Genomic DNA, 22,695 nt, shown 5'->3' with positions numbered 1-22,695 from the left:
GGAGAGCGCTAAAAAAAAGGTCGTAAATATAGTTGTGTATCATTGAAATAAACATTCAATTGCTCCCTTGTGACATGGGTTAACTGTAGTACATTACTTTTCATGGCTTAATTACATTTGATGAAAGACCATCTCGATTTTTCACGTTGCTAAACATGTTGGTCATTTCCATGGTGTGAGATGGGACCTCATTGACGCAATTAGAGCCATGGGGGAAGTCCATGAGACAGACAAGTCACAATCATACAAAAATCCCCCTTTTCAACACAAAGCCATGTACTCATGTTCGACTGCAAAAGGAAGTGTAGTAGTGAGACACAATGCATGACAGCGCTTTTTGAAATCAACACCTGCCTTTGCACCCTGATCAAACAATGACCATAATGGAAAGGTGGAAATGTTTTGTGTTGCAATCTAGGGAAGAGATAATGGTGGTCATACAGGAAGTGTTGCTGGATTGATCATGGGTTACTCATCATATAGTCACACCCAATGCCCACACCTGTCTGAATCAGAGATTAATGCAGCATGGGGAAAGCAGCTAAGGTAAAAGAGGAACAAATTAGACCTATTTCAGGGTAGGGGGATTATGAAAAGGAAGATGTTTTTCAGGGGAAGAACTGAAATCACCCTTTGAGTTCACACACGGCAATAGAGACCAACAATGAATGAGATTGTTCAGTCACATCAAGTCATATTGCATAGATTTGGCAGGGGAACTGTTTAAAATGGGGCTAGGGCTCCCAGCAATCTAATTCGCTCATCAATAGTATCCCACTTCACAAGAGGCTTCTTTCAGTGAGCTGATGTCCTAAAGCCTTCAGTGCTTCCAGCCTTTCCTCTGTTTTCAACGCGGCGCCAGTGACAAAAGGGGACATTGTGTCTTTGAAAAACAGCCTGCTGCCTTTCTGAGAGGGTCATTAGATGATCAAGCGCACTGATTTAGAAAGCCAAGGCTTTGGATGATGAAGCAGACTTAATAGAAAAGCTACCCTCTAATTCATTTTAGTATTTTAATTTTCTTTCCTGGATAATCAAAAAGTTTGACTTATCTTATTGTAATACTTCTGACATGGCATGATATTGCCAAGGGTCAGAATGACATCAAGGAGTAAAGAATCTACCACACACTGTGTGACACTTTAATTTAATACCACAGCTTAGTTTACACATTATCTAGTAGCTGCTATCAAGCGGCTTGGACATCAAGCCATACTGAGAGCAGTAGCTGCTAAAGCGAATCCAGCTATCACAGGTTCAAGAAGCTTCTTTCTCACAAAGACCGCATAATACTAGCAGCTACACGTTATAGATGAAAAAGTTCAACTAAGCTGGTCGGTAAAGCATTATTTGCTGTACTTTATAACGTTTAGGTCTTTATACAATTAAGAGGAGAGCTACCTGGCAGTAGGCTAACGATAACTTAGTAGCTAACGAGAGTAGAAACGTTAACGATAGCTGTGAAGTAACGTTAACGTTACTCTACCAAATGGAGTTATCATGTATTCCTGCCTGACAAATGTGAGTAGCTCTGAGAACTAACCTAGTGTATTGAATTAATATAAGTATTTAACACGTACAGCCACTGATCTAGCCAATCATTCAGTTATGATTTACTCATACTTACAAGTTAAGTGATCCAGCCTTAGCGCGTTTTGCACTTTGCAGCGCGTGCATAAAACTTTGAAAGATAAGGATACTGTAGCTAGCTATGCTAGCTAATATTATTTACTAGAGGCTAGTCTCCAATGCACATTTTAGATTCAGCTTTATTGTCATTGTGCAGAGTACAAGTAGAACACAGCCAACGAAATGCAGTTTGTTTGCGTCTAACCAGAAGTGCAAAACAGGCAGAAAAGTGCAATGTGATACAAAGTATAGACAGGTGGTGCATCAGGACAAGAAACATAGTGCAGTGAGTGTAGACAGTAGTATGCAGTTGGTTTACAAAAGGTGTTTTAGAATAGCCTAATATAAATTAGATATAAATATGTGCAGTGTATGCTATAGTAGAGCAGAATAAATATGGCTATGTGATATGAACAGAATAAAAGAAACAGATAAGACTGAGCAGAATAAATATGGCTATGTGATATGAACAATGTAAGAACAACATACAGATATGTGCAATGTAGTAGCAGTAACAATATAATTTAGTAAGAATGCAGTGTATTAACAGAATATATTAAGAGAAAAACAGAATAAATATGGACATTCAGTATGAACAATATAGACAGATGTACAGTATGTACAGCTATGCAGTGTGGTAATTGTAGTGCATACAGTAGCATTATAAGAATTAAGAATAAGTGTATGTGCAGGATGGACAGTATGAAGAGCAGTAGAATAAGGTTCTGTGTGTGTGTAATTACATTTTACTAAATGTTACAGTTTTCTGCAGTAACTTTTTGTGTAGAGAACAATACCAAAGTAACCGGAATGCTAGCTGATAGTGACTAATGTGTTGGTGGGATGGAGACATAATTTATGCCACAACTTCTGTACCCTCTTGTTGCTGCTCTAAATAAGGCACTTGCTCACAAATTAGAGGGCCTACCAGCCACACTATTCCACAATCTATTGTAGGCTATATTAATAAATCCTTACCTAATGTAAATTGATGGTGTTATAGGCTGTACTCACTGATTGTTTATCTGAGGCTATAAGGCTTAAAGTCATGCTTGGTCCGATTGTTTCTGTAAACCCTCCCCATATTCATATTCAATAGCCAAATGTGAGCAGTTTCTTTGGAGCAAATTGAATTTGCTCAGTAGTTTTGCTGAAAATACATGTTTAAATATAGCCACAAGCAGCGATTAACGGGGTCCAAGCAGTTTAACGTTACATGAAATAGCCCCAAGAGGGAAATAGTTTAAGTATGGCAGCTTTAGCAGGTGGAAAATGTACAGCAGTTTAGGACATGTGAGTAAATGGGAACAAGAATCCTCAGATCCTACATCCAGGTCCAATATCCATAACATGAGGATGCTATCTCAGATTTATTTTCACACTATTTGAAAGAATAAGGCTGTGTCCAGATTTGCTGTCTTTTTTAAAGGGATATTCCACCATTTGGGGAATTATACTCATTTTCCACCTCCCCTTTGAGTTAAACAATTGATTTTTACCTTTCTCCAGTTCATCCAGCCGTTCTCTGAGTCTGGCGATACCACTTTTAGCTCAAGCCTAGCATAGATCATTGAATCGGATTAGACCATTAGCATCTCGCCTGCTAGCATCGCGTTTAAAAGTGACTAAGATTTCCGGTAATTTTCCTTGTCTCCTCTCAAGTTAGAAAGTGTGATAAGACCAACGGAAAATTAAACATAGCGATTTTCTAGGCTGAATTGACATGGAACTATACTCTCATTCCAGCGTAATAATCAAGGAACACCATGGGCGCAGTAGCATAATGATATCATGCAGTACCTGAAAATAGTCCCCGTAGGCTAACTTCCAGCAACAAGGTTGAGCTGCAGCAGACAAATTGGTTAGTGACTGGATTATTACGCCTGAATGAGAGTAAGTTTATAGTTCCATACCATATTCTTACCATAAAAGTCACAAAAATCATCAAACATGCAGTTAACAAAACATTGCAAAAACTCATATAGAATGGTTTCTATACTTGTTTTCTATAATATATTTTGTTTGTGAATCCACTGTTCTGCTCACCTCATGTACATTTTAACCTTACAGTTACAATATTGTAATTAATATATTGCACTGAACTGCCTTGCACTATCTTTATATTTAAATATTATCTCAGTCTATATTGACATTGCACTTTTCCTCCCCTCTCTAACAGTATTTTTGTATATTTCTTACTGTCCTTTCTGTTTTTATTCTTGTATGTAAAGTGATTATTGTGTACTTTGAGAGCAAAGAGCAACTGGAGTCAAATTTCTTGTTTGTTAAAGCTGATTCTGAATAACAAATATTGTTTTCTGATTACTAAACAAGTTGGTTTCCTCCTGAGAAACCCATTTGAGTGTTTCTATTCTGAGCTTTGCTTACCTTGCATATCAGGCCTAAAAAAAGCAAGAGACACAGAAGAGGGTAATCTTCAGTAGCTGGATGAGGTTCAGCTTCCCTGCAGCGATTTGGGCAGTTGCACAATACCAATGCTGAGAGATTCATTTTAGCCACATTGAACAATATATGTAATGAGGTGGCTTAGATGAAATACCCAAACATGCCATGAAATAAAAATGTAAAATCTGGCTCAAGATGGAGAAAGAGATTTATATATCCCCTAGAAAGATATCGTAGCAACCACTTCTCAGTATTGGTGGAGAATGATACATTGGCATGTGGTGGGAATAAACGGAGCGCAGAGGAGACTGAAATGTAGTTTCCTTTTGCGCGGTATATGGGGTAGGCGATTGAAAACATCAAGTGTCTGAGGCATGTGGTGTGCTAAACTCTAAGAGGCTTTGGCTGACAGAAGTGATGTGAAATTGCGGCCGACACACGTTGACACATCACTTCGCCCGCGTACAGGGGGATCAGCACGAGACGTGCACATCTGTTTTGAGCAGATAACTGGCAGAGCGGCGGCGGCGCGCACACAGGCTCCTACCCCAGCAGCGGTGCCACTATCCACCAAACTCAGCTTGATTAAAAAATAAAAAACTCACTTCTCGAAGCTCAGGAGAGTGAGAGATCGAGGCCTTGCGAAGGTTTTTCTTTCGGAAAGGGGGTAGAGGCGTATTCAACCAACCAACAATTTTAATGAAGTCTCCTGATGCCTTATCTAGTTTCTGCATAGAGTACTCCACTAATTTCAAAATATCCAAACAAGCTCACTAGTGCACTTCTACACGTCTTGTGCAGTGCATTGGTCCACTCACTTTGACTGATTTCAAGTAGCACCCCTTAATTAATACGGTTACATACTCATGCTTATGTAAATAAGTTATAAATAATAGATATTTGTCTTATTTTGATAAAGGCAGGCTGCTCAACAACAAAGTCATACAATGTAATGTAATGTAAGCTCAGGCATGCCACGGTAGGCCTTATATGCCTCCTCTGGTGCAGTGATTACCAAGGAATCCGCATTGCAGCAGCGTCCTGATTATGGATGAAATGCAGTGTCGGAAACGATCCAAAGTGTTCTTACACATCTTAAGGGGACTGATCCCCTCCCAAATCCCATTGTTTGGTTTGGCCTAAAAGTGAAATGGGAATTGTGAGGTAGAGTATGTATTCCGTGGGAACAAGCGCAAGCTTGGAGAATAGATATCTCACATAACCCTTCCGTCTGCATTCTGGTGTGGTGGGCTTGTTCTGACAGCATATTGGGATTTGCTGTCTTATGCAACTGTCAGGAAAAGGTAGGTATCTGTATTAGTCATATGCCTACTCTGTGTGCTGCCATCTGCTTAGTTGTATTATCTGCTACTGGCCCTGTGAACAACACACCCAGAGTTAGTCATTCATCCACTCAAGAGTTATGGAGATGTGACGTTTTGTTGGACTGGCTTATTTTGTTTTTCTCAGTTTCTTATTTGCAATCTTATTTTATCAGATCTGATTTAAAAGCATCTAAATTGTACGCAAACCACTGCTGTGTTGAACGTTAACACACTGTTTCCAATTAGCAGCTGAAGTGGACCATGAAGTTAATCTCTGCAAAAGTTTTGTTTTGATGGTTTCAGAGGTCTTGCAAAGTTGTGTGGCCCGTGCAAAGCTATGCATATGAGATTTACAGTTGACAACAACCTTTGGACTGATGACTGTGGAGTCACTAGCTCAGGCTGAGTGGACCATCCTGGTAGAGATGCTTTTTCTGGTCTCAATGGTGCCGTTGGAGGACCATAACTCTTGAGTTCCAGTTGACGTAACCTCCAGACAGACACAAGCGCCATCCCAGTAGTTCATAAATCTACATCCTGTCTCAGGCCTGACCCACTGAATCTCTTACAGACTACAGGGATTCCATGGGATTGCATTTTGTTTGCAGTGAGATTTACGGCACTTTGGCCACAGCACGTTGAACCAGCTGCACGGCCTGCTGGGTGATTACATCATCAACAGGCGCCATGGTGAGGGTTCAGCTGGAACTGCTCTTAACAGAGGTCATGGCCCCTTCCCAGGAGTCTTTTTATTAGATATCTTTCTGCCTCTACTTGAAGATCTACAGTATTTAAGAGCTGGGCTTTTACGTGCACTAATTGATGTTTTTCATTCTTATAGGTCAAAGTCAAGTCAAAATGACAGTACAGTATTGTTCATTGTCAGGGACGGCAGGGCAGCCCATGGGCATCATATTAATTCTTTGTCTTTAATCCTCTTTGTGGAGTCATTACAAACCCCTAAAGAAGATGGCCTTTGTTTCATTCCCACAGTCCCTCAGTATGTTACAGTGCTGCAACAGCTCTGGGCTTGTGTTGTGGATCCGGTGCCGTTTGTGTATTGTTCTTGGATCACAGGGTGCACAGGAGACTCACTGAGTAGGATGGTGTGGCGCTCCTTTCAACGTTGTGTTTTCCGAGTTGCGGTGGCGGATGGTGTGTGTATGGGAGGTGGTGGAGAGGGTGTGGGGATGTGGGGTGATGTCGGGGACATCACGGCATAGTGCCCACAGCCTTCTCTCGAGGTGCTAACAAGAGCGCTAGCCATCCACACGTGTGTCTATGTGTGTGTGTGTTGCTCGTTACCGTATTCATGAAGCTCTGATTGGCAGGTCTTGTGCCGTGGAGAGGGAGGCGAGAAACTGGAACGGTGGAGCTGGAGCTGGATGAGCAAGAAGTTGAAAAAACAACCTAAATGTTTGTGCCTCTCACAGTCAGAAGGCATGGTTTGGAATTGTGAATATGTACATATTAGGACGAGCAAATCAGGGATGATTTTTTTTTCTGGGAAGTATAGTTGCAATTCAAAGTGGAAATTGTTCATTTTTCAAACTGTGGATTTGTGTAATATCGTGAAATTACGAATGAATTTTTCAAAGCCCCCCTTTGCTTGCTTTCTTCGCTTTTTTTAAGCTAGTCCATTTCTCACTGAAGCACTCACCCACTGTTTCCTCTCTCTAAAGGTAATCTTAAGTGCCTTTCCAAATCAAGGGTCTTCACAATTGTGTTGGAATGAGTTTTTTCTCCTCTTTTCCTTTTTTATAAATACCTAATCCTGGTCCTGTTGTCATGGAAATCATCCTCTCCAATAGAGCTATTGAAAAGTCTAGCATGAAAGATGAATTTGAGGGGGCTGGATTTTGGTGGTAATCTCTTTGGAGAAAGGGAATGGGAAAATGGGGTGGGGGTTGAAAATCAGCCCCGTTGCTGCTTTATTTTTAAATGCTGAATTAGCATTTGCCCGTGGAGCACTAAGAATGCCACAAACCCATTTTGCGCGAAAGGCGTTTATCTATTTCAGACCTGGCACAGGACGTCCCTTTCATATCCTTCTGCATAGATATCTCTAAATAAATGGCTACAGGTGACATTTCTCATCAGATTTTCTCTCTTTGTAACGTGAGGAATGGCTACACAACTGTGATTCAGTGAGAACTAATTGGATGTATGAAAATAATCAGTAAATCCATGGACTTCTATCAGTCTATCTATTGTTTATCTCCCACATTCTCCCACACCCACCCTCCACATGCTCCAACACCCCAAAGACAATGGTGTCCTAACCCAAGCCACCTGTTGGACTGCATCTTGACCAGGATTCATCTGCAACATATTAGGCAGCTTTTCATCTGAAGACCTAAGGGGTCAGCTGAGACCAACTGTAAACTCCATGAACCGGCAGTGATGGAACCTGATCCATTCCCATGGTGTTGGTCCTGTGAGATCCTCTTGTTTATGTTCCTAGACGTGCTATTCTGTGTTTGCGTTCGTAACAAGGGGGGGTCACATGGTTTCACCGACCTTTTGACTTCACAACACATGATATTGTGTAAAGGGGTCTTCATTATGTTTTGTCCTGCCTTTCACATTGCTGTCTATCCATGTGTGTGCTTCCATGAACGCTGTGTCTGTCTGTCGGCTGAAGCATGTGGCAGTCTGAGCCTCCAGGAAGCCAGAAAGTTGGTTAGCTCTGATGCAAACACAGGAAGAGTCTATTCAGACATACCAGCTGTGACCCTTCTGAACTTTGCATTATGTGCTTGGCATGTCGACGGATGGAGATCCAAACTTTCAAGAGAACTTCCATGAATTGCTTTTGTAAACAACCTAACACATTCCCTTCATCACTATGAATCAAACAGACCACATGTGCCTCACCTCTCACTTATGTGGGAGCAAGGCAGCGAGCAGTCAATTCAACAAGTCAAATAAATGCCAGTGGTGGATTAAATATGCTGTGCAAAGTGTTGGGAAAGTGTATTATTAGACTTGTCTTATCGTTCGCCCAGTGTCCCACTTGTGTACAAGCCCATTGTGTGCCTTCAAAGAGATAAGGGCAATATTAACTAGAGTGCTGGCCTTATTGTGACCTTCCATTGTTCCAGCTGAGTTTCAGAATGAGGTGTGGAAAATGAATGCAGTGGTGCATGACTAATGGGTAATTATGGAGTCAAAGAAGGGGAGCACAGCGTGTGTCGCCAGGACTACTTTGGACACATGGCGAATTTTCAGAGCACAGCCTGAACCAGTAATTGAACAATTCTTTGTGAAAACACGCACCAGTCAATTTCCGTATCACTAGCATGGCTGCCCCCACTCCTGTTGGTGATAACGGGTCTTTTGGTGTGTGGTTTGTTTCCACAACCCCCCCCCCCCACACACACACACACACACACATATCTACTCCCACACTCCACCCCTTCTCTTTTGGAGGGAACCAGTTGCCAGGTGACCTTTAGACTGCCCATGCATTCACCCTGCCCTGCTGCTTGAGGGAACAGGAAGCAGGTAGGGGCCAGTGGATGGTGGACAGGAAGTCCACCGGGCCCCCCAGAGCGACCTCTTGTTCCACAACAACAGGGAGAGGAGACGGATACCGTCGGAACAGAAAGGACTCTTATAAAGAACGAAGACCTCTGCTTGTCATTGAGCAATGGACTGTTTCCATTCCGCTTTTAGGACACCTAACCGTTGCTTTGCTTAATATTTGCTCTGTACCCTACTGGCTTTAACACGACAGTTAATTTTCTCATACTTTAGTGGCACTGTCAGCTCTGAAATTGACATGTGAATATTCATTTCCTGTTTGACTGAAGGCAAATGTAATTTCTTACCTAATGAATTGATTCTGGACCTACAGTAAATGGAAATATGGTTACAGGCTTCCTGCAGCGAACGTTAAGGGGTCTGTCTTCTATCTCTGGGTCCTTTGGCTGAGGTATAACTGACTGTAAATGAAGGGGTCTGGAAACCTGTGTTTCTGTAAATTCTGTCTTTTTCTCTGTTCAATAGTGACAGATGGTCCTCCGGGGATGAGCGTCTGAAAAAGGTCGGCAGCAGCAGAGCCAGGGGGCTGTCACCGAAATTAACTTTGCCTCCTCAAGCAAGTCGAAGCAACTTCCAAACACGCTGACTTTCTTTACCCTCTGCCCCCCCCCCCCCTTCCCCTTCCTTCACAACCACCACCTCACCCCCACCCCCACCCCCTATCTGCTCAGGGACTGTGATAGAGTCTGGGAGGATGGAGGATGCAAGCCGGTTTTCCGAGCACGTTTGCTTGCCGCATCACACCATCCCGCCCTCAAGCTGTGAGGCCTTATGGTGTGTTCTGAGGGAAAGGCGTGTGGGTAGCTATGCGCTGGCACTGTCAACGCGGACACACGCTCTTACTCGAGGCCCGTCTCGCCAAGCTGGGCTGACCAGCTGAGGTGGCATCCCACCACTCAGCAGTGAGAGCTGAAAAAAAAGGGCTGCCAACACCTGCCCCCATTCGGCCGCAGTGCCGTCAGGCCAGCCATCTTCATCAAGACTGGGCCCTTAGTGCTTTGGCATCTCCCTTGAAAACACAAAGTGGTGCTTCTGGGATGTGAAGCATTTTCTCTAAGAAGTGTCAGATGGAGTGTAGAACAAAGACCGGGGACTGCTGGGATCTCAAAAACACCCACACGTTGACCACTACACTTGTGTGCCATTCACTTGAAGTGAATTCCAGTTTATTTCTGTGGAGCCGAGACAAAGAAGCTTTTCTGCCACTTAAAAGGATAACACTTGCATGGCATCTGCCACACAGACTGACTTAAAACACCTAGTAGCCTATGTTGGTTTTGTGTGCAATATTGGCACAAGACCAAATGAGGTCCCTGAATCTGCAATGGCAATCTGCACAGATGTGCAGCTGGAAAAACCAGCTAAGCTCTTTATCAAGATAAACCTCTTCACTTCCCCAGTGCTGGCTCTTGTCCTAGACAGCTGATCTTGGACCAGTGTATCCACTTACACAAACTGGATTCAGACCTGGCGAAACGTCCACTGCTTCAGCACTCAGGTGTCTCTGCCCCCCCTGATCCTAGACAGAGGAAGGAAAGGGTGTTGGACAGTTGGCTTGTCCCAGTTATGGGGCCAGCATTATGCAACCATCTCTTGCGTGTTATGGTCAGTGTGTACTGGAGACCTGGAACTGAGCACTTGAGGCTTGAAAAACAAGCCCGTTGCCCTGCTATGGGAGTTGTCTGGTCAGAAAGAGGTCATTTGGACTATCCTGAGTCTTTTTATTCTTAAAAGATAATGACAAGTAGCATGATTTTTTTTGCAGGGTGTGTGTCATTTGAAAACGGTGTCTTGGCCACTTTGTGCAGTTTTGTCTGTCCACTTTCCACCAGGGGGAGTAACTCTGAGATGGGATTATGGGGGGTGAATGCCAGTGGCTTTCATTCTTATTCATCCAAGCGTTAATGCTGACAAGTGCTGTGAGATCATCATTGGTTTTCCCTGGAGGTTGAAAAGAGTCTCTCCCACTCTCTTGCTCCCTCATACATCATATTCTGGAATCCTGAAGTGAACCCCAGTGCCACATCACTACCTTGAACTGTTGGTATCCAGAGAAAAAAAAATTGCTTGTGTGGGGGTGTGCTCATGCTTACAGTCTTCAGTTACTGACTCGTTATCAAAACAGCTAATTCAACTATAGTGCAGGGTGTCAATACCTTCACCTTAAAACATCTTCAACATTTCTTCATCATAACAAGTGGCATTATTCAGTACAGTATGATCTTTCATAAATCTGTACCTACAGTATAACCTCATGTCTGCTATAACAGAACAGGAGAGCAAGAGATGGAGAGAGGAAGGCAGATTTTAATTAAACCTATAAAGGACCTGGCGGACAAGACCACAGCAGGTTTTCCTTCGAACTGCTCAGCCTGATTGGCTGAGGGCCAAAAGACTCCAACATGACATCATCCAGTGGATCACGGCAGGGTTCTATCCTAGGTATCCATGGCAACCGGACGACTCTTTGCCATTATTGTCCCTACAGATTACTTTGGGTTGCCCCTGGGGTATGGCTTTTTACCGCGAGTATTTACATAAAGAGACCTGGTGCCCGCGTCCTCACAGATTACAGATGAATGCCACCGTGAGCCATCCATTCAGTGTCTTGTCCTGGTCGGCATTCTCATCCCTCCTTGTCTTTCTGTGGCCAATGCTTTGGTTCTCCCATTTGCCTTTTGCCTTTTTTTTTGCATTAACTATTTAACACCCCTTGGTTGGTATTCTCCAGCTGTCAATCATTTCTTATCTTTAACTCCCCCTCCCTATACTCCTTTCTCTGTAATGCTCTTGTTTTTTTGTACTCACTGTCTTTCCCACTTTGCCTATCTTTTTTGTCTCGGGTTCTCACAGCGCTGCAGGTCTGAATAAACCGTACTTGAATAAAACAAACTGCTCTACACACTTTGAGATTTTTTTTCCCTCCAACCACATTATGGTTTTGCTCCAATTAGTTGCTCAAGAGCCCTGTTCCCGTCCACCCTCTCCCGTGATTGACAGGCTTCTCAGCCAAGATGGAGTAATTGGATTGGTTGCTTGCCCACTTGGAGGGAAATAAAAAAAAAACCGAAATGAGGCCATTAATCCTATTGTGTAACGAGAGGAGTGGGGGACTCAGCATGAGTGAGTGAACAGGAAAGAAGAATGGAGCGAGAGTGAGAGAAAGATGGAAAGAGAGAGAGAGAGAGCTAAAAAGAGAGAGCCATTGAGTCTTTGTGCACATCAGAGACTGGGACAGCTTTTCAGGAAGACCGTGTTGTAGTCTTTTATGCACTGAACAGAATAAAGCAGTGATTTTATAAAAAGGAAAGATAGATGATTTGCTTCCTTTCATCCAAGGTCATGTGTGGTCCTGTTTGATCTTGCTGTGTTTTAATCTTTTCTCTTCACCTAGTCTGTAGTATTTTTGTAACACTTTTTTACCACGTAAAAAAGGTTGAGTGGAAGATTAAGCTTTTTACCTTCCCTGTCCACTCACATTTTTGTGGAATTGTGTCTCACAGTCATTGTTGCTTAAGAGAGTGGGATGGAGTGGGTAGGGAGTGGCATACATGCATCTTGCTCAAGATTCTACCAGCTGCAACTTGCATGAAGCAACTCACCACTAGTTATTATGGGATTTCAGTGTTTCATTTCCTAATGGCTAGCTACCACTTCACTGATTTATTTTTTCCCCTTCATTGTTATTATTTGCTCATTATTGTTATGTCTGGTGCCTAAGACCTGGGACAGTGTTGTCTCCCTCTAAGGAGACGGGGACTGGCAAGAGTAAACTCCAGATGCCTCGCCGACACATTAGCAAACATTAGTAGCACCTCCCGCAGAGAGAGAGAGGGACCCCCCTCCACACACACAGAAGTAGTCACTTATCTTTATAGTGATCCTCTGCTGAGGCAAATCAATTATCATACGCCTCTATTGTTTTAATGTTTTATGGTCTCATGCTAATCTGGTGGAGTGCTATTTGAATGGACAATATGGTAACAGACAAAGCTGTTTATTTGGGCGGAGCAAGGTGTTATGGCATTATCTAGTGAATCTGTTTTTGTGTGCTCATTAAAATTGTAGGGTGTTTGTGTGTGTTTGTGGGTAGGTCACCCATATTTAGTTTATCTGTTTGCTCATTAAAATTGTAGGTAAATTCCCCAAAGAGGGCTAAATATATTTATTGTGGGCTGCAGATTTCTTTCTGTGAGATTTTTGGATGTTCTTTAGTTGATTTAGAAGGTTTGTTTGAATTCCCTGATAACAGGCCCATACTGTTACATGCCTCATATACATGTTGTGCTTGACAAATACTATTCTGGAGCCAGACCAAACTAGCACAGCACTTACACAAACATTTAACATCACACAGCGTGGACCAGCATCACACCACTCTTTCAATCTGTCCTCATTCGCCGCAAGGAAGCCCTGCAGGAAACATCTTTTTGGGTCACCCTAGTCTGCTTCCTGTGTCATCCTCTGTCCACTAGAGACTCAAACTACATTGCAATGGTGTTTTTCAAAAACACATCTTCTGACTGACTGCTTTGTTAGTTCGGGTTGCAGTTTCGATTTGTCAGTTGTCGTTTTGTTCAACCGAAGGTCATGCCGATATTGTCCGGAAATGTTTTTGATCCCCCCACCGCGGTTGTGTGTGCACAGTATCTTTCTGTGCACATTTTGGAAAACTGGGCTGTAAATGTCACGAGACATTGATCATATAATTGTGGACAGGATCCAATGGTGCATTCAGGTTTGTTTATGTTAGTATTATAGTCTGGAAATAATGGCACAATCGAAAGGTCAGAGACTGAAAATTGAAGAGGTATTTTGCATAGTCATTAAAATTTGCGCATAGGTGGGTTCTCCAGAGATGAGAATAATACAGTCAGTATTTCTCTTGATGAATTTTGACTTGTTAATGTAATTATTGTCACATTTGAACATGCTAGCACACACAAACACACATTGAAATAGACACCATAGATGTTCACTGAGGTGGTTTAATCTTTCTCTGTGGTCATTGTAATCCACAGATAAACATATTTAATCCAGCATAGTATTTTGTCCTGCCACCGAAACCATAAGTCATAAGAGTGTAATCTCTGCTTGCTCTGCTTTGTGCCCGATCACTTTTTCTTTTATAAGGGCGTTATATGATGAGCTTCCTCACAAGTACAACTGCATCTCACCCATATAGATGAGACACCAGATTAAATCTGACAGCCTAATCTCTGGTGTCCACAAGACAACAAGCAGCTTTAAATATGTTGACTTTCGCCGTGATGAAGCGGGGTACGCGTGGGGATGCGTAATCCTCCCTTTTTTGCCACACTAGAAACCCAGGACCCCCTGGGGTGGAAGATAGCACCGGTCGTTAAGACCCATCAGATCACCGGCGCGACAGTACTAATCGTTCCAGCATGGGAAACAACAGAAGGAGGAAAACAAAAAAACAGGGCGCGTATGATTTGTTTACATGCACGCCTCTTCAACACTAAGGTCTGACACACAAGCTGCAGGGTAACATTTTAAGGCAATTCTCCCTCCAGTAATGCATTGACCTTTAAAGAAGGGCATCTCCCACTCAAGTTTGTTTTTGTTATTGGAACAGAAAGTACACAAGAAAAGGGGTCGGGTAGGGTTTATGTAGATTCATTGAGTCTCGGATCATCCTCAAGCAAGCAAGTGCATCAAGCAAGTTCACATCAATACATGCTTATAAGCTTGTTCCTTTACTTTCCTTTTGTAACTGACTTGACTGAAGATATTTATGAATCACCCACAGCTTTAAAACTCACTTTTACAATCCTAACCCTAGGATAAAGAGGACTTCTTCCAAGCTGATGCTTTCTTGAGTGTTCTTGATATGGAAATGCAACCATGCCTTCAGCGGGCCACTGTATCAGTCTGAACCTTGTACAGCCTGACACAGTCGCGCACAGAACATTTGCATTTGGTCTCGTAACCACTGGCTATGCAGACCCTTGGAGGGGGCTTTTGAACCAATGGAATCTGATGGAAGTGGGTTACACACTCATATAATGTGTCAAATTGAAGTGGAGAGGGGTTTTCCAGAGTACACTTGTGCAATTGTCTTCATACTTGACTGAATTCCTGGTTAAGTCATTTATCATTTGTGAAATATCTAATGAAGAGCACACTTGGATCAGTCCTACCTTCTCAATCCTCCCTAATTCCCCATTCTGATGAAATATAGAATCATTTGCAGAAATAGTCATAAATAATATGTAGTTGAGTAACATTGGTTATGAAACAATAGTTGTATGCAAGAGGATGGCAACCACAGAGCTGCTGAACTGTTAATACTTGTAATACATATTACAGTGCTTATACCATTACTTATGGAAAATTGAAGTTTAATTAGCACATAACTGCTCATAATCTTCTTCAGCTTTTTTGTACTGCATAGATGTGTCAGCAGTGTTTACCTGGGACTGATTGAAAGCAGCGGCAGCCTAAGGGATCCTCTGAGCTTCAACATCTGGGCTTCCCTCTGCCGGTTCCCCCAGCCTGAGCCTCTATAGACCCACGCCCCAGATACGCTTCCATCCCTCCCCAACAGCTCCTCTACCCCTCCGCACCTCTCAGCGGCTTCACCCTTCACTTTTGATTGACAACACATGGGGCCTTATTAAGGGAGAAAGGCAAGGTAAGACTGAATGCATTTCAGCTGGGCTCTATTGATAGTCAGATACAGTATGTAGTTTATTAATGCAAGTGCTTTTTTACTGTTTTTGAAGATGTGGACGGATGCAGTTTACCCAGACTCTGTCCACAATTTCCTGAAGGTGAGGTCCTTGAGTCTAATCCAATAGACTTTTTGTCAAATTCGGCAAATAGCTGAATCCTCATGGTCCTCTAGCTTTCTGTTCAGTGTGAGTGCTCAAAAAGAAGAAGAAAAAAACTTCACCCACAGTCCTGGCTGTGGAAATAATAATTAAAAAAAACCTAGTGCCATAAACCAACCCAGCCATATACAATCTCAGCCCATCCACACGTTACCTCAGGAACCCGGAAGGGAGGGTGTTGGTGGTGCACTTCATTTTAGACCTATACGGTCTTGTTGAATGGAATATGTTGCCACCCCTGTTCTGTGCACCAGCATGGCGGAGCGGCACAGGCACATGCTCTGGCATGCGTTTTTGGGGTCATCCGTTCATCTCCTGCTCCCCAACCCTGACACACTTTGTCTACAGACATCCATAGAGACCCGAGAGGAGCAGCTTGCTTCACCTGTCCTCCATCCATATGCTATGTGTTGCTGAAGCAACTGAATCCAAACCACACCTGAACCCCACACATCTGTGCATGTGTTAAAGTGCACCTGTGGCACAGCCTGTGCCATGCTGGATCCAAAGGGCTGGCTTGGAGCCAAAGTGGTATTGCCTGTGAATAGCACCATGGACCCTAGACCTACTGGTTAATGAAAAAACAGTGATGCTACAGTGCTTCTGGTGGAGTGCCTCCCTTGTCCATGGAATGTGTACATGTTGTTACCGTGGCAACGGTAAGAGCCTTGCTAGATTGAAGGGAAATGGATGAGGACACTCCAGAAACCAAAAAAGAGAGAGGGAAAAAAAAACAGACACACATACAATTCCATTTTATTTCATGCGAGGAGTGTCTGCCGTGAGAGTGGGGGTTGGGTTAACAATTGCTTTTTAAGTCTCACTTAAGCCAATAATACGCCTGCGTGTCTTAATGAACTCCAAGGCAAAATTAACATCAGTTCTGCAATCAGTCATACTTTAGCTGGTGGCCATTTTTTTGTACTTAACACAAGATTTTAAAAAAATATTAATTTGCACTTTCTAGAGTAGCAATCAATTGCCCTTGTTCCTTGGGGCAAGTTCTGTTGAATCACTTCAATTAGCAGCTGAGCTAAACATCAGGGAAATAGTGTGTTCCAATGTGCCCGGCTCTCTTAACCAAATACAATTATTCCAATTAAATCACAGGATCCTAGAGTGGGTGAGGGTAGCGAGAATAAGAGGCTAGCAACCCCCTTCGCTCTCTCCCTCTTTCTTTCTCTATCTTCTCTCCCGTAGCTCCCCTCTCTCCCTTAGGTCCCCTCCCCCTTAGAAAGCCCTGGATCTGCTTGCTCGTGGCTTTGACTGGGGGTGGGTCGCGGGTGCGCTTTCTCGTTTCTTCCCTCTTCCCTGTGATCTCGCTGTGGCAGAGGAGTCTTTGTGCGTCTGCTGTAGAGCTCCTGTCAGATCTCGGTGGTTAGGGACAGAGGGCTCTACTGTACCGTGGGGGAGAGATTTATGGTGGAAGTGGTGAGAGATGCGGTGGTGGTGCTGATGGTGTGAACGAGTGAATGATGCTGTGCAGCTGGGATATGGGCCCGGCTGCCTCACCACAAAGAAGACAGCCAAGCTTTGTGTTAAAGAGCCTTTATGCCTTTTATGCATATATTTATGTACTCTATATGTATGGCTGTGTGTGTATTTGTGTGTGTGTGTGTGTGTGTGAGAGAGAGAGAGAGAGAGAGAGAGAGAGAGAGAGAGCACAACAGTTAGTCTGTGTGTGTGTGCGTGTGTGGTCTAATTTTGTGTTGCATATAGAAAGTGCCATCCCTGACTGTAATAGATAATTTAATTTATATAATTAGGATTTAAACTAGCACTGACCTATAGTATTCCTGAAAGAAGACTCTGTAACATTGCATTTTTCTATTCATCTTTCCATTCATCTTAAATACATCAGTGAACAGGTGCTTTCTGAATCTAAAATGATCATTGCCTTTAACCTAACCGAATGCAGTCTGACCTCAAGTTTATACTTGTCCAACTTTACGTCATCCCTCCCTACGTCTGCAGCCACCAGAGTCCATCAGAGTGTAGCCTTTGGTCCTGTAAATGTCCGTTCTGCATTGGGCACGGGAGGCCTTGACCTCCATAATCACAGAGGAGCCCTCTTCAAGCCGCTTGGCCCGGAATTAAAAAAAGTTTCCCGGAGCACCGGCGTTCATCTCGAGTTTATTTTTGGGGAAAACATGATCCCGAGCGACGCCATCTGCTCTAATCCCCAACTTGTGGGCAAGAAAGACTTTCTAAAAAACGATTTATTTCCATCTTGACACGTAATTATATATTTAAGACCCATATGGTTCATCCCTTCTTTGCTCCACTCTTTTGCTTTGCCCTTTTTTTTGCTTTGGGTTGCTCGTTCCTTTAGCCCTCTTCTGCTCCCCTCATCTCTGTCTCCCCCTCTCTCTCCCCCTTTTCCTTTACGAGGGGGCTAATTCCTTCTCTTCCGAAAAAAAAGGGAGACGTTTTTCTCAGGATGAAGTGCTTCACGGCCATCAGCCCGGATCATGACCGCTTGTAAAGCGACACAACCCCGTAAACAGCTGTGAACCGGATTCCCCCTCTCTCTTCTCCTTAATTCCCCCGCTTTCATCTGTCTCCATCTCTTTCTCTCCTCCTCGGCCATGCATATTCATCCGTTCGCCCGCTCAGGGCATGTTTACTAATTCCTGGAGGACCCCTCAGCCCCTGTGTGTTTGTTTGCTTCCTTGATAATCACACAGATTGTCTATATGGGGGCTTATGTGCCCTGGGTCTTGTGGAGGGGAGCCCCTGGACCCTCTCTCTCTGTCTCTCTCTCTCTCTTCTCTACATTTTTCAGTCTCAATAACTATGATTCCACTTCAGTGCAGCAAAATGAAAATGTATTTTAAAACTAAATAGATAAATAATAAGCTCAACAGCAAAAAAGTCACCCAAGTCTCAACAGTCTTGCAACAAACTCTGCGTCCTTGTTGGAAAGTTCTTTCATCTTTATATATTTTTTCGGTAACAATATTTTTTATGTGTGTGTGTGTGTGTGCGTGTGTGTGTTTGTATGTGTGGTTTTGATTGGGTCAGTCTTTCAGCAAACAGTAAACAGGCCCTGATGCAACAACTTTAAAAGACTATAGAAACAGTTTCTGTCCCAAATAAAAATATTTAATGAAAGCACATGAAACAGTATTCTATAAAACGTTGTTGTATTATTTGGATAAAGAGAATACATCATAATAATAAATCCTATTATATGATATTATTCTAATAATGTTACTCTCTCTCATGCGGAAAGTATCCAACAAGTAAAATGGAACATAGTCAAAAGTGCCAAGAAACATTCAGTATAAGATCTGGCACACTCCTTGGAAACGTTCTCACTTTCAGTCCATGATGGTGGGAAAGGCCTATTGAAATCTCTCTTCCACAGACTCCATCTTATTAATTAAAGAACTTAATGTGATTAGTTGGAAATTCTTATGGGAGTAAAACATACTTTGTGTGTCTGTGCATGACAGAGAGAGAGAGAGAGACAGAGGGAGAAAGAAACACAGAGAGAGAGAGAGAGAGAGGGAAAGAGATGGAGAATAAACACTAGATGTAAACAGGGAAGTGAAGGAGGCCAGTTTATTTAGGTCAGATTGCAGATTGCATACATTAGAGCTCAGGGCTGAGAGGATTCTAATGATATCAAAGGACAGAAAGGAAATGGCTCTCTTCATCTTCGTTCCTCTATGTACGAATGTGTGTGTGTGTGTGTGTGTGCCTGTGTGTGTGTGTGTGCGTGCCTGTCCCTGTGTGCCTGCCTGTGTGTAGCTGTGTTTGTGTGTTTGTGTGTGTGCGTGCACACGAGCGACTTTGCACGTACTTACCCGTCCACCTGTCTGACTATTCAGCTAAATCAATTTGAATGGGGCTTCATCTGTGTAATCTGATGAGCAAGGTTTGCATATGGCGTTCATTAAATCCTCCAAAAGGATAACATCATTAATTCAACACTGGCTTGAACAGCTGATATAATCTCACTGTTGGCTAATAGAGTTAGGTAGTCTAACGTGTGATCATGTTTATGAACAAGCGATTAGATTTAGTCGCCATATGCCGAACATTGTGTACACCTGCTGAACATTATTTTTGTGTGTTGGTGTCAGCATTATTTGGTGTTATATAAGGTAAACCATTACCTACCTGTGGGTGTTGTAGTTCTGTATATTATTCATATTATAGTCATAACACACAGTGGCTGAATTAAATAAACACATATTGACTTACTGTATGTGCTTTCTAAGGAGCAAAATTTCCTGAAAAGGGGTGCAGCGAGATTAAGTTGCATATGTGTGGGGGTAGTTTTCACACATTCATACATGCACCCCCCCCTCCCCCCCCCATCTCTCTCTCTCGCTCTTTCACACACACACACACACACACACAGACCTACACACACATACGCACACACTTGACATTAAATCCCTCCTTCATACACCCATACAAATTCCTAACCCTGTTGAAGATGGGGGTTGCAGGAAGCTGTTTCACTCAGGGTGTGTTATACTAGGCTACATGCCTGGTTTCTCTCTCCCCCACCTCTCACTCTCTCGCTCTCTCGGAGAAGGGGGGTAATTTTCCCTGCGCAGGGCTGTCAATGTGTAGATGTGGACGACCGATAGGCTCTGTGAGCTCCCGGGAGATGCCATCACCTGCATAACCTGCCTTTTCCCTGGAAGCTGCAGCCCCTGGTCATTGACTCTGCTATTATACGGTTGGAGGCTGGAGGGGAGGGCGAGGGTGCATAGGGAAATAATAACTCCACCTGCTTAGACAGTCCCACTTCTACCCCCACACCCATCCTCCCTCTCTCCCTCCCTCTCTTTCCCTCTCTCTCTCTCTCTCTCTCTCCCTCTCTCTCTCTCCCTCCCCACCAGCACCAAAAGTGTAGCTTTTTCATCTGGCTAATGAATGCTGTTAACATAATGAGGTGGGCTCTGTGGCTGTAGGGGCTTGGCTGGCGTGGACGTGGGTCTAGTGTGGGTTAGGGAGGCAAACCTTCAATTCCCTTTTGAGCCATAAAAAAATGATGACATCCGCTCTCTCACAGACACACACACACACACACACATGTACACCATGCACTCACAAGCAACCTCTTCACACACACACACACACACACACACACACACATACACAGATACATTTTCTCAAGTACTACACAACGCCTAACAAAGGCACACACTCACATACTAAAAGCACATACAGCGAACACATGACACACGACTGTCTGGCACAGCACTTAGTGCCCTGGTAGAGAGAGTGGGGCTGGTTTGGACGGCTGCATTGATAAACATTTAATCCAATCATGGAGCCAGCCTACTTTGCAGCTGGGACCACTGCTGCAAGGTGACCCTTACTGACTGATGTGGATTGGCATGTAAAGCCTCTTTGACATACACAAACACACTTGCTCACTCTCTCTCTCTCTCTGTCAATCACACACACACAAACACACACACACACACTCAGACTGACATGAACACACCGATGTCCCCACAGTGCCACTACACAATTAAGATATTAGAAGCGGACATGACCCCCAGCATGGAGCTGTGATCACATCCCTCCGTGGGAGTTTCTTTGTAAAGCCATCTAGCTTTGTTCAGATCTGATGAATGGTAATGTGCTGCTTCAAAAAGAGAGTGAAAAAAATAAAGGTCTGTTGATGTGCTGGCCACATCGCATCAGGGGTGGAATAATAATGCACTGCACATAAGTTGCGTGACAATCCCTTTAAGGCTACTTCAACACTCTCCCCTCTGATTGGTTGAGACAGAAATGTATGAATTTGAAGGGGGGCAAGTGAGGGCAGTGGCATGCATGGCTTTCAATTGTCAGGTCATCTGTTAGGCCTCAGGTCAGTGTAAGGGTTTGATCTCTCAGTGGGTTTGATTAAGATGTGGTTTACCCTGATCTGATCCAATATCAGGGACTCTACAGGACACCTCTGCCGGGGGCTGCCAAGTGAATCAAGGGCAGCTTATCCCAGCATGCTGTTTTGCGCTGCTGCCTTTGGGCATTTGGATCCTGCGAGATGACAGCTTGAGGAATATTAGGAGATCTGAGGATCAGAACACTGTCCACTTGTATGTAAATGAGGCTGAAAGAAGTAGCAATGAATTTACATTTACATTATAAAAACACTTTCCTGTTACTGACTTTACACTTTAAAAATACTTTATCAGGCTAATTGACCACATGTCAACAGCTGTATGAAATACTTTTGTTGAACACAAAAGATTATTTTAAAGTCTTTTGATTGTTTCGATATATACGATCTAATTTTGTCCACACAACTGTGGGTCGACGGAGTTTCCTGGATGATCATGGTGTACATACGCACCTGTCCGGTAGAGGGCGCTTTCCCCCGATACACGCTAGATGCAGAAAAATGAATTACTCTCTGGGTTTCCGGGATTGATTGCTTTGTTAAAGCCTTTAGATCCCTGGGAAACTATGATTTCTAAAGAGTAATCTTGTCATTCACTGCCCGTGTAATCTCGCAGTCGTATTTCACTTTATTTGTGCGTCCTCCATAACCTCTGACCTCCCCACGCCTCCACACATCCAGTTCCAGCCCCGTCTTTTGCTATGGTCTTTTGTCCAGCGTGCGCCCATGAAATCCTGAAAGCACCGGCGCCTGTGATCGCGTTGTTCTTGTGCGGATTACACAGAGACAGATGGACACCGTGCCCTGTCTTAACCAAATCCTCTCTCACATCGCAGAAAAAAGCAAGACCCTCAAGAGAGGACATATAGGCTATCACTGGCCCTTTGCTTTTGTTGACATCTCATTCGTCAAGTCGGCTTCCCCTACACATTTAAAATCACATAAAATAAAATCAACATAATTAAGGGATGAATTGTGTGTATCCTGTATCCTATGTCAGCCCAATATAGATTTAGATTAGAATTAACTATTGTAGGCTACTAATGAACTAAAG

The sequence above is a fragment of the Alosa pseudoharengus genome, unplaced genomic scaffold (genome assembly GCF_046254945.1).
Source record: "Alosa pseudoharengus isolate Yale_2024_CS ecotype anadromous, Long Island Sound unplaced genomic scaffold, YU_APseudo_1.1 YU_APseudo_1.1_scf_17, whole genome shotgun sequence".
In the NCBI taxonomy this organism is placed as follows: domain Eukaryota; kingdom Metazoa; phylum Chordata; class Actinopteri; order Clupeiformes; family Clupeidae; genus Alosa; species Alosa pseudoharengus.
This window is presented reverse-complemented; position numbering follows the sequence as displayed.